Here is an 8793-nt window from a genome sequence, read left to right as displayed (position 1 = left end):
CCTCTAGTCTTTGCTAAAGGCTAATACCTGATGCGATGGACCCATTTCATTGCTCAGAGAATGAGGGGAACAAGGCCTTCCAGGCCGAGGGTTTTGTCCAGCTCTCTGAAGGACCCAGCGCTCCATCTGAAGCTGCTCTTTGTGGGGCTGTTTCTCAGGGTTTTCCCAGGCGCATCCCACTCTGGTGGAAACCAAAGGTTCTGTTGTTTCAATAACCTAAATGCTCCATTCAAGAAACAGAAAAGAGGGTAAAAAGAGATTTTGCTTTTGCAAATCACAGACAAGTAGACAGAGACATTCAATAGCACCCTCATTCGGCTGCATAGTGGCAATTGTGTATGGGTTCACGGAATGCTTTGTTTCACAGTTGCTTGGCTAGGTGTTCTATTTCTTTTAATGGAGTGGGTGTGCATGTGTGAATTGCAGTCTCTTTTGCACTGACCATTCCCTCAACAGGACTTCTCTTAACTCTGTTGTATTAGAAAGGGTTTTCAGTATCAATTACAAGTGTATCAAGTTTCTATGAGAAACGTAGTTGTAATCTTCAGTGTTGTAAACAAATTATTTATGCTTAACTGTCCCTTAACCTTTGTATGGTTCTCATCCTATAATGTAGGTCCAATCTTTTTTTTTTTTAAGTTTTACTTTAGAATCTTTTGGACTTACAGAAAAGTTGCCAAGTTCCCATATATCCCTCACAAGTTTCACTTCCTCATGATAACATCTTATATTAACATGGCACATGTTAATATCAACATAAAAGAAACCAATATTGATATACTTCCATTAGCTAAACTTCAGACTTTATTTGAAGTTCATCAGTTTTTTCACTAAAGTCCCACTTTTTAAAAAATATCATAATTTAATTTAGGGGGCCACACTGCATTTAGTTGTCTGTCATGTCTCTTTGGTATCTTCTGGTCTAGACAGTGTATCAATCTTTCTTTGTTTTTCATGACTTTGACACCTTATTTACATTACTCAACTTTATGATGTCACCTTGTGGAGGTTGAAGGACAAAACAATACAAACTCTAATTATAGTTTTTGGTACATTGTAGGTGGTCAGGAAGTGAAAGTTAAAAAAATAATCACATTGGTTCAGTCCAGTTGGCTCAGTGGTAGAGCATCCACCTGGCATGTGAATGTCGTGGGTTCAATTTCCAGTTAGGACACACAGGAGAAGTGACCATCTGCTTCTCCACCCCTTCCCTTCCTCCTCTCCCTTCCTCCTCTCCCACAGCCATGGCTTAATTGGCTCCCATGAGTTGGCCCTGGGAACTGAGGATGGCTGTGGCCTCTGCCTTAGATGCTAAAAATAGCCCGGTTGCTGAGCAATGGAACAGTGCCCCAGATGGGCAGAGCATTGCCCCATAGGGGGCTTGCCGGGTGGATCCCGGTCAGGGCACATGAGAGAGTCTGTCTCTCTACCTCCCTCGCTCTCACTTAAGTTTTTAAAAATCACATTATTATTACTACTAATGTTATTATCATCAGTATACACAGGCCCTTAGTTACAAATACCTGGCTTGGCTTTGAGCATAGTTGTTTCTTTGTGTGTATAAGTGTGTGTGTGTGTGTGTGTGTGTGTGTGTGTGAGAGAGAGAGAGAGAGAGAGAGAGAAAGGGGGGAGGGAGAGAGATGAGATGAGAAACATCAACTCCTAATTGCGGCAGTTTAGTTGTTCATTGACTTCTACTTGTATGTGCCTTGACCAGGAGGTACAAGCTGAGCCAGTGACACCTGGCTCAAGCCAGTGACCTTGGACTTCCAGCCAGCAGCCATAGGGTCATGTCGATGATCCCATGCTCAAGCTGACAACTCTGTGCTCAAGCTGGTGAGCCTGCATTCTAGCCTCTGACCTCGGGGTTTCGAACCTGGGAACTTAGTGTCCCAGGTCGACACTGTATCCACTGTGCCACCACTAGTCAGGCATCAACATGCTCCATCATTTTTGAGTACTTTCTTTGTGTAGTACTTCCTTTTTCTTCTAGGCTTATTTTGCATTATTCTTGCCTGATCTTGGAATCAAGCTTTTCTCTAAAAATCACTAGTACTTTTTATCGGAGAATGGATTTAGAAATTAAGATCTTGGTGGTAGGTGTGCTCACTGCTACTGGAGCGTCATTGCTTTTAAGGCCTCTGGGTGGACAAGGAATATTTGTATGTATGAATATATATGTTTATTTCAATATGTGTCTGTATAAATATTAAAAGCCATGATGAATACATTCATTCTAAGGTAAATGCGCAAATGTCATTAAGGCAGGCTTCCTTTTGTCTTCCAATAACAAAGAGAACAGGTCCATTACGACATTAGTTCAATAGTTGTTGTTGACTTTCAGTTTTTTGTTATGGTTCAGATAGCTGAGGTGGTCAGTGAAGAAATCTCATCACCCTGTTCAATGCATTTCAATTCAGTAGTGTCTTAGGAGAACTAAGTTCCGTGTATCTTTACAGCAGGGGGAAGAGTACATCATCTGCTGCATACTGAAGGACAGCATTGTTTTACTTATCCATCGTATCCATCTGAGTAATAGCAGGAATTATGACGCTTACTATGGGCCAGCAACTGCGATAGTTTGTGGCATACATCATCTCATTTAATCTCCACCACAGCTCTGCAATGGTAGAGCATGCCACATAAACACAGAGGTTCTAGAATTCTGTTGAGTTGGGTTCCAATGGCAGCTCTGCTACTCTTGCGAAGTTCCTTGACTTCCCTGTGCTTTCGTTTCTCTGATGGTGAAATAGGGGTGATCATAGGAACCACATCTCTGGGTTGTTGAGAGGATCAAATGAGGTAATAGACCTGATATGCTTAGCTCGGTGCCACTCCATAAATGCCAGCTGCTGCTTCTTAACTTGCTCTTCTGGGGACCGTGTTAAGTCCAGCAGCATCCAACTCTGCGTCCAGCACAGAGCTGGAGGGTGGGTTCTCCAGGCGGAGTCCTGCCCTTTAGAAGCCCACGGCCAGAGACCGCTATGAGCACAGACTTAGAACTCAGAAGAAGACAGCAAACATGCTCGTTCCTCCAAATGGCCGCTTTCAGGTTTTGGTCCAAGCACTGCAAACCTGTGTTCTCATTTCCTTTCCCACTGAAATAGCCGCCTCTGCTCCCTGAAGCGGCCCTGGATGACTACAGTGCCTTAAACGCCCTGAAATCCTCAGGGGAGAGGAATTTTTATTTTATTTGATTTTTTTTTTAAAGCAAGCAGAGCTTGGAACTAGAAGACAAAAGGTTAAATTCTCTTAAGCTACAACAATGTAACTCATTTCCTGTTTTTCTCAACTGTCTAGACACCGATCTCATAAGCATTAGCCATGAATCCCACCATCAGGTTAAAAATAGAAGGTTTAAATATGAAATGCTGTGGTAAAGGAAAGATTGTAGGTTTCTACCTTCATCCACAAAATGACTACGCTGAGAAGGGATTTTGGTCTTTGTTGGTAGCTTTTCCGTAAGTCCTGTGGAGCCGTATTTCAATGGCAGGAGGAGAGATCACCATTTTTCTTAACAAAATATTTGCCCCTTCATAAAGTTAATGCAGTTTTCTCCTTTAGAGTATAAACGTCACTTAAAGACATACGTGATTGTGAGCTTCTCTGAACAAGGAATATAGTCACACTTAAAAATTTCAGGTTATTACAGACTAACAGTTAGTCCCAAGTATCTGTGCCACAAAAAATGCACATAAATTTGACGTTTATTTTTTCTTATATCTTCAGCTTCCATATGGTTGTCTGACATTTTCTTTTGAATGTATAATTTGTTTGGAGGACCCATTTTTAAAAAGTCCTCTAATAATCCCTGAGCAGTCTCACACAGGGTGGGGGTGGGGTGGGGATCTACCATGCCGAGTTTTCCAAACTTATTGGACCACAGAGCTCTTTCCTCATGATAAGCCCCTTAATACCTCCCAGAAAAGTATTCCCTGGAATACCAGTTTAGGACATGTGACTTGAATACCTCTAGGATGTTTACTTCTGGTTTCAGAATCATGCAAGATTCCATTTCTCCGTGGTGTCCTCATGTGCAGCCTGGTAGTGGGGCTGCAGAGACCAGGATGGCAGCAGCTGGTTAGGGGGGCAGAAGGGAGGGTGTGTAAACGAGCACCGGAGCTGCCCCGCACTGTGGTGAAGTCTGTAATGTTGGTCTTTGTACTGCTTCTTACAGTCTAAGAAACGACCATGTAATACATCTAACAATTCCATTAAGGGTTGGTTTTGTCCTACTCAAAGGCTATATATATAGAAGGGATACAGTGTTAGAGAAGACATAATCCTTGTGCTCATGGAATTTACAGTCTACTGGGGAATACCTTAAAAACAAACAAATGAAATCATTACAAACTGTGATAGTGTCATCAAGGAAATAAAGGACTGAGATATAAAATAATGGGGTTGAGGCAGGGGGGTCCCGATCCTGCTTTGCTGGGGCAGTGAACGACGGCTTCCTTGGGTAGGTGACACTTATGACCTGATGATAACTTTGGGTGATGGGCACACAACACAATCAGCAGTTCAAATGCTACAGAGATGTTCACCTAAAACCTATGTGCTCTTATTGATCAATGTCACCCCATTACATTTAATTTCAAAAAAGAGCTGATGTGAGCAAGAGTCTAGAAAGAAGGAACAACACAAAGGCTTTGAGGTGGGAAAGAGCTTGACAAGTTCAAGGGCCTGGAAGGGTTCGAGTGTGTGGTGGGAGCGTAACAGGGGGTGTGGGGTGAGATGAGACCAGAAAGAGAGTCAGTACCGGATCATGGAGGGCCCTATCAGCTCGTGGTCGGGAAGACGTTGTGTTCATTAAGTATGATGGAAACCCACCACAGCATCTGAAACAGATGAGTGATCTGATCTGAATTGCTGCTGTTTGGAGAAGGGCCGAGACAAGGTAAGGACGCTGTTGGGGTTGTCTGTGTAAGAGACAGGGTGGCTGGGACCAAGCTGTCCTTGTAAGAAGGGGCTGGATGGTCAGAGACAGAAAAGGAGACATGATGGTAAAGCAGGGATTGGAGTGACATGGGCTAAGAGCCAAGGAATGTGGGCAGCCTGGAGAAACAGAAAAGGCAAAGGAAGAAATGGATTCTCTCCTAGACCATCCAGAAGAAGCACAGCCCTGCCAACCCATTTTAGACTTCTGACCTACAGAGTGTAAAATCGTAAATATTTTTTGCCGTAAGCCAGTAAGTCTGCGGTAATTTGTTCTAGTAGCATTGGAAACGAACACAGGAAACCCCACAGCCCTTCAGTGTAAAGGAGTGAGAGAGGGAAGGTGTGACCATCACCCAGTGAGAAAGTTACATAGGGAGGGTCAGCTGACAGCCACGATGGCCTTCAGGAGTGGGAGGCAGCTAGGCTGTGGCTTGGCAGGGAGCCGTCCACTTCCCCAGCCTCACCCTCCATGTATGATCACATTTAACTCTCACCGTCCATGTGGTGGGCATTACCCTTTAGCGTGTAGAAACCTGATGATTTTTGGAGTCTTTTTTTGTTAAACATTTTTTTCATTGCCTTTATTTCATTGAAATGGACAAAACTGAACTTTTAAAATAGGCTCTAACTGAATATACATAAAGTTGTTTAAAAGAAAACATATAAGCATGCAACATAAATAAACTCCATGACCCCCTCCCTTCTAGGCCCTACCTCTGTGTTCTAGAAAGACATCTTGGGCAGCCCAGTGGATATGTCGGAGGGGTTCAGGCTGAAGATGAGGAGACAGGTTAACCACCTCTTGCAGATTTCCAGGTAGGCGGTGCTGAGGGCTCTAGCTGGGGCGGAAGCAGTGGAGAAGGAGAGGAGGGGCCAATCAGGGGGAGATTTAAGAGTAGAATTGATAGGTTCCGTGTATTTCAGTCATAAGTCTGTGTTTCATTTAATCTAAGATGCTATGGATTGTAAGATGCGGCCTGAATTCAAAGACATTAAAAGTGAACAAAATGCAGTAGAATGGAAAGCTGGGACCTCCAACCCCCCATGGGGACAGTGGACAGGAGCTCGTGACTCATTAGCATGTAAAAGAAAAGCATGGTTTTGTGTATCTGGAATTCTGATTGATGCGCAAGTATGGATTAATGAACATGTCTTTTTTATGGCTCTTTATTTCCCTTCTTTTCAAAGTGAGAGGAGAGGAGATAGAGAGACAGACTCTTGCATGTGCCCCAACTGGGATCTACCCGGCAACCCCTATCTAGGGCCAAGGCTCTACCCATCTGGGGCCATGCTCGCAACCAAGCTATTTTAACACCTGAGGCAGGGCCTTGGAAGCTCGAGGGAGCCATACTCAGCGCCTGGGGCCAATGCGCTTGAACCAGTTGAGCCATGGCTGTGGGAGGGGAAGTGAGACAGAAAAAAAGAAGAGGGGAGGGGTGGAGAAGCCGATGGTCACTTCTCCGGTGTGAGTGCCCTAACTTGGAATTGAACCTGGGATGCTCTACCACTGAGCCAACAGGCCAGGGCCTATTATGCTTCTCAAGTTGAACTTTAGCTGTTCTTGATTAAAGAACATGCTTTGGGGGGCGATTTATGTGGCTGGAAACTTTATACAAGCCCCTCTGTTTAACAAAATACTACCCGGATGCGATGATGTCATTTATGAGGCCATAAATGCTTAGTTAAGGGGCAGCCAAATTCTGTTTGTTTAATAAAAATGGATGTTTTGAATGGTGGTGCTAGGGGACCTGGCTGGCTACTTTCTTTTCCAGGAGCTTTCTTGGGCTTCTAGAGACAGATTGGATTTCACAGGCAGATGGAGCTATTATCCTTGTTTTCTCTCCCCAGTGGCAGGCCAGCATGCCTGCAATTTACACAATACCAGCATCCCTTGTTTGGGAGCTGGGATGGTTATATAAACACCAAGAGCACGCATAGCTGGCTCAGGCTACACTTTGAGGACCTGAAATTCCACTTTGGAGGGTGTGGCAACCAAACCAAACCAGGCTGTTGGCTGAGGAGCAGGGTGCAGCCTTCTGTAGAAGAGCTGGGTGTAGGGTTGAAGGATTGACATTGTTGGAGTGGGCCCCACTAGAACCTGCCAGCGAGCTCACGTCTGTGTGCCCAGGACCGCATGATGAATCCTTGTCTTTCCTGGTTGTGATGAGAGTGAAGAATTCATGCAAATGCTTTTTAAAAGTTCAGGGCCAGACTTTTGGCTTGCAAGTTATTTTAGGAGTACATTTTATCGGTTGCTGTTTTGGAAAAAGTGCTTTCGCCTTTGCATTCCCGGAAGTGCCCAGCAGAATTGGCCACTCTTAACCCTTCCGCTTCGCGGGGTGTGCAGGCTCGGGATGTAGACAGCCTAAATTTGAATCCTACTTCTGTGCCCTGGGCAAGCTGCTTATCCTTCCTGTGCCCACTGCCCTCTTCTGTAATTTGGGAATAGTAAATAATACCAATTTCATAGTTTGTTGGGATGACCAAACATTTAGCTTGCTTAGAACAGTGCTTAGCTCTTCAGTATAAAAATCACAATAATAAGTACAACATTGAACACTAACAAGTGTCTTATTTATTCTATGCCAGTCATCATTTTATGTAAAATAGCTCATTTAATCTAATCAGCCATCCTATGAGGTCAGTGTTGGTATTATTCTCATTTTACAGATGAGAAAATTGAAATACAGAGAAGTCTATTCAATGTAAGTTAAGGTTATTGTATCTCTGCTAAAACTCATGTGTACCTCATTATAGAATATGAAAATTATTGGTTTATATGCCTGGCTTTTCCCCATAAATATGTGGGCTCCTCAAATATGGTGACTCTTCTGACTCTTTTAGACCTAGGCCAGGCACACAGGTAAATAATATTGAGTAAATTGGAGCAGGCTTACTCAGAAGTCTCAGTTCGAAGCATAAACAGGAATAGATTATTATTATTATTATTATTATTTTCCGTATTGGCTCTCTTATATGGCTCTTCCTGAGGCTTCCATGGGAATGGCTTTCTTGATTCTGCAGCTTTTCAGCTCCTATTGGTTATTAACGGTCTCATTCCAGTGTCTGAGCCTTGGCTTGGTTTGTTTTATTAGCTCTCTATCAGATCCCATCTGTCGCTCACCTCTTCATTGGCTTTAGTGTGAGGTAAAAACCATAAGCTAATGAGATCTCACCAGAAATTGGCCGGCAAGTTCAAAATGATCATGGCTATCTGAAATATAGATTTATATCCATCACTACTAATGACGACTCTAAGTGTTCATTATGCTTTGAAATATTAGTGAATGATAATAGTGCCTGTCTATGCTTCATGGAGAAATAAATACACATATGTTAAGTTTAGGCTTAAAAATGGTTGCTGATGGGATGGTTGGAAATCGCTGGCTTACACAATTTGGGGGAGGGGATTGGTTTACTCCCTATGCTTCTCTTTATAGACAGTGAAATCTACATGGTTTTTCTGCGTAGAGCACAGAATGCAAAAACCAAACGGGAAAGTGGACTTGTGATCCATGATAAGAAATGTTTATCTGAAGCTTACAGGTGTTAACCACCGCTCCAGCCACACAATGTATATTAATCACATGACATGCATCAGCTCAATTACTCTTTACATCAATTCTGAGATGTAGGGACTGCCATCCCCATCTTACAGAGAAGGGACGGAGGCATGTCAAGGTTCGGCGCAGTGTTCGACACAGCCCAGAAGTGGCCGAGTGGAGTTTGAACCCAGGCCAGCTGGCTTCGGATTCTTTGCTCTTGATCACCGCGCTCTGCTGCCTCTTTGAAGGAGATTGGGCTCCTTGGAATAACTTTGAAATGAAGGAAAACCGAACAGTTAAATATAAC

Source organism: Saccopteryx bilineata, chromosome 3, assembly GCF_036850765.1.
Source record: "Saccopteryx bilineata isolate mSacBil1 chromosome 3, mSacBil1_pri_phased_curated, whole genome shotgun sequence".
Classification (NCBI taxonomy): Eukaryota; Metazoa; Chordata; class Mammalia; order Chiroptera; family Emballonuridae; genus Saccopteryx; species Saccopteryx bilineata.
This window is presented reverse-complemented; position numbering follows the sequence as displayed.